This window comes from Medicago truncatula, chromosome 4 (genome assembly GCF_003473485.1).
Source record: "Medicago truncatula cultivar Jemalong A17 chromosome 4, MtrunA17r5.0-ANR, whole genome shotgun sequence".
NCBI lineage: Eukaryota > Viridiplantae > Streptophyta > Magnoliopsida > Fabales > Fabaceae > Medicago > Medicago truncatula.
Genome location: NC_053045.1, coordinates 9,814,589 through 9,819,242, shown reverse-complemented (window position 1 = coordinate 9,819,242; position 4,654 = coordinate 9,814,589). Strand labels below are relative to the sequence as shown.

At 29.3% G+C, this 4,654-nt stretch overlaps 1 long non-coding RNA gene across 3 annotated transcripts; it reads left to right on the top strand.

Moving 5' to 3' along the window:
- Positions 1 to 360: 360 nt before the first annotated feature.
- On the top strand, positions 361 to 1,565 carry LOC120580135 (uncharacterized). Of its 3 annotated transcripts, none has more exons than XR_005645767.1 (2): positions 361 to 448; positions 1,125 to 1,565. It is a non-coding gene; the product is annotated as an uncharacterized lncRNA (long non-coding RNA). The 3 variants fall into 3 exon arrangements; XR_005645766.1 differs by lacking the exon at positions 361 to 448 and adding an exon at positions 460 to 605; XR_005645765.1 differs by lacking the exon at positions 361 to 448 and adding an exon at positions 616 to 1,035.
- The last annotated feature ends 3,089 nt before the right edge of the window (positions 1,566 to 4,654 follow it).

Below are 4,654 nucleotides of genomic sequence, written 5' to 3'. Positions count from 1 at the left end.
CGGGATGTGAACTTTGTTATTGCTTTTCTATTCGTTACGTATTACCTTATGAGTTTTCATGAATAAGTCTTTAGATTGGATTTTTATGAGATGTTTATTATGAGGTCTTCGAGCCAAAGACTGTTTTAGATGTTGAATAAATTCTGCTGGGAAGTATTAAATATTATGTTGTTGAATTTGAAGGAAAATTACTTAATTATTCCGTTTATGATTTTAAGAAAAGAAGTGTGACATTCCGTTTATGTGGATTACTATGATTATTTATGTGAAATTTTTATGTTGGGAAAACGGGGTGTTACACTAAACACACTTAAAACCATAAAATCCTAAAATAAACACAGATTAGATGTTAAAGGCAATGCAATCACTCAATTACTTGTCCAATATAAGAGTTAAGCGCAACATGGTAACCAAGTTATTTACCGGTTATCAATTTGCTTACAACAAGGTGGAGTATGTTTGTGATTGCTAAAAAACTTCTTTATAATTCATTTGGGCATTCATAAGAGTATATGAAAAACTTTTTATAACATATTTTTTTTTCATGTGTTGAGGCAATATTCCTTCAATAGGTGGCTCTTTTAAGCTCTACTTGGTCGTATTATGTGAGGCGTCAATAACTTCATTAGTAATTAACATAACATACATTCTACTTGTTCATAAATATTTAATTGTGATTTATATTCGTACATAACTTTACGATGGCATAATTGTTTTCCCCTTTACCCTCACGAAAGTTTAAAAAAATAATACAATTATTTATAGAAAAAGTAATCTAAAGTTTGTAAAATTGTATTCAATTATATTGATTATTATTTATATCACATGAAGTCCTTCTATGTGTGCTAAATGAACAAAAATAACAGATTGATATATTTAAGAGATATTTAGTAATAATTTTAAAATTCTGAAGAGCTTTTAAAATTTTATAATGCTTAAACTATTTAATTATTTCTATAAGACCATGAACTTTACTATACACTATAAAGAGATCAAGTCATTTACTATTATTTGGATGCAATAGGAAAAAAGATGGTTGAAACTCTGAAGTTAATTTATGTTATACATTTATTTCTTTCTATATTTCTTTTCACTAATTCTCCTTTTGGTCAAATTATTTTTAGGCAATGTAAAACAGATAAAGATTGTCCAAAACTTGGAAGAGCTAATATTAGGTGTCGTGAAGGCTATTGTGTACGAATCTAAAACATCCTAATGAGATAAATGAGTTCTTTCTCTAGCAAGAGAACTGTACAATAAACCTTATGCTAGAATATTCCACTTGTTGTCATTTAGTGTTTGTTCATGCACTCAATAAGTATTATTTTCTTCTTATGTTTATCCCTAGTTTTAAGAACCTTGAAGTTATGACTATGTATTCTAAGATGATGCAAATGAAATAAGGCAGCAAAGAGTTTTATTTATAGGATCTCGTTGTCTCGTAAATTTGGAGGTATCACCATGGCTTGCAATCCAGACACATCAGACCTATAATAATAAGTTTAATAGTTATGTTGAAATTGGTGAAGTACATTAAAAATAATACAAATTCAACATTGCCAAAATTGAAATTTAATAGTTTGTTCACTTTTAGGTATAAAGTAGGTAGAAAAAAAGATAAAAAAAGGTTAGTTTTTAAGTGTGTTTACTAGTTTTAAGTCAAAACAATTTTGTCTAAAATCGAAAACAATACTTTGTTTAAACAAAATTTTGAAAGATGATGATAGATCTGGCAAGTGTACCAACTGCTTAAGTAATTTAGTAGTAAGATTATCGTCTCCTCAAGGATTATTATGTGACGAGAATGTTCTATTAGAGACATGAAAAACCTTTTTCAATGTCGAAATTGGTTTGTTTGATTTGTATTCTTCCAAATCATATCTTGAATAGTGATGGAAAACTCTTGGATCATCCTAAGTATTTTTCGATAGAATCTCCATGCATATGATAAGGAAGTTTCATCTTTGATAATTCTTCAATAAATGTCATTAATGAATACTTTATGAATAATTCAATATTCATGAATTGGTTTCTCTTTAAAATTGATCCTAATCATTGTGATGAAATAAGGAGAATAACTTTGAGTGTCATAAAAATCTTCATCATGAGAACATTCTTCCATCAGAGTTGATAATGTTCTCTTCTATATGAGACGACAATATCTTATTGGTCAATTAACCTTAAATCATGTGGCTTTAGGAGTTGTCATGTGACTTTAGGAGTAATCTTGTGTAGCTTTCAACTATTAACCTCTTATTCCTTGAATCTTTATGGATTTTCTGAAAATCATGTGGTGAGGAGAATGAATCAATTAATCATTAATCTCATCAGCTTTTTGAATCATCAATCAACACTCTTTTGATTCAAACAATATTCGTTCAATATCTTCTTTGAACTTGTGAATTGCGATGCTACTGTGTTTTCGTGTTCTTTCTTTGAGTAGATATATGCACTTGCAAAAGACTTTATTAAAAAGGTTATTTTCAGAGTTTTAGTGAGAATAATTATTTTTACTAAGTTACTATTGAGTTGGGGTAATTATTTAGACATGCTAATTATTCGGTGTTTTAACGTTTTAAGGGAGTAGTAACTTTTGAGAATTAGTTAGTAAGGATGTTGAGCCCATTATGACAATTTGAAACCTAGCCCAATTAAGAGGTGACTATATAAGCATAACTCTTATGAGAAAATTAGGTTAAACCATTCATTATTTTATTTCACAAAAACATAAGAGGTAGAGAGAAAGTAGATCACAAGAGGAAATAAGAGGAAGCTAGAGGGAGAGCTAGGAGTTAAATTGAAGCCTAAGCTAGTGAATTCAAGACTTAGATGCATGTAAGGGGGATAAATCCTTTTCATAATTAAGTTATAATCTTCATCTTTTCGATTATGAGAATAGGTGCTTATGGTGAATTATGACTTTTTGTGAATTTGAATCTTGAATTTCGTGCTCACGATTATGCGATGAATTTGAGTATGTGAATTTTTTTGAAATCTTGTTGTGCGTACTTAAATTTCATGGTATAACTATGTTGAAATGATAGCTTTGAAGATTTAACTTAAATTTCATGGTATAACTGTGTTGTTGTGTGTAAGTTGTTGTTGTTGGAACCTTGATGAATTAAGTGAATTGAAGTATAAGTTGTTTTGTATTGTCGTAAAAAGAGTCTAAATGGTGTATTTGAACCTTGGAAATTGATTTTTTTTTTATTGTTTTAGGTATGTTGGGGATCAAAATAGGGTTTTTTTTTGGATGATTTGGGAATGAACCCGAAGCTAAAATTGTGTTTTCCAGGCCATTGATTAGATTCAAGAAAGTTTGAATCGCATCATTCTACATTTGGGCAGCTTTGAATCGATTCAGACAATTCTGAATCGTATCATGGTTTCTCTCTGACTTGTTTTGACTCGATTCAATAATATGTAAACCGATTCAGCCTTAGATGTAAACATAAAAGTTTTATATATGGATGTTATATTTCTAATGGATTTGGTCTCACTTCAAAATGTTTTCTAAAACTTGATTTATGGTCAAATTACTACACATAGGTCATGTGTCACTTTTTCATGAATATTTATCATAACTTTTTCACTAAACCATGAAACATCTTCAAAATTAATATTGAATTTAAGGAAGTATTTATAGTGAATAAATGAGTATGTAATCATGAATTAGCGTTGTTTTTAAGTGGTTTAACTTGATTTTACTTGGAAATGAATTGAGTTTAAAACTGGATGAAAAACTAGTTGAACTTTGTGAAGTGAACTTGTTATGATTGATTAACTAAGATGTTAGATGATATGTAGGGATGTATTAATGGTATGTAAGAACTTGGAACCCTAATTTTGTTGGTATAATTGAAAATGGTCAATTTTATGAAAATAGACGAACTTTGTTGAAATGAGATTTTATGACCGGATAACTTGCAATTGGCTTTATATTCATGATTTTATGATAGAGTAAATATGAATAAACGATGAATGGGTGTTTAATTTGGTGAATTTCATGATGTGGATAATTGTCCGTCTTTTGTGCAAAATGTGATTTTGGAACTCTGTTGATTGTTGTTGATAATGATTATGATGATGATGATTTATGTTGATGAATCATTACATGCAAAATGACGACGTTGTTGATGATGAATGCATGTATGAAAAATGAAGACGTAAATGATGACGATTTATTGTTGAACTTATGCATTGTTGAGTCTTATATTCATGCATTCATAAGTATGATATTTATATCCAATGAAGACGACTAGGATATTATATCCAACGAAGACGACTATAATACTTTGTATTCAAATGACAACGAGTTTGTTAGATTTCTCTCATTCCTTCCATGGATGCCTTGTTTCCTAACAAGAAGATACCATAGAAAAGAGTACACGTCGAATAAATTTTGTAAAGACGAAGGTGAGGAGAGACAAGTGACCATTAATAATTTCACCTAAGCATAATGGTGTGTCCGAAAGAACAAATAACAACACAAATAGCACAATTTTTTTATTAATTTGTTGGCAACTTCAAGAGTAATCCAATCAAAAAGTACAATCGTCATATTATCTGTCGTATTATGGAGTTGCGATCCTCTTCATTTAATGAACATATATCTTTGAATAGAGATAAACTCATTTTATGGAATATATATTAT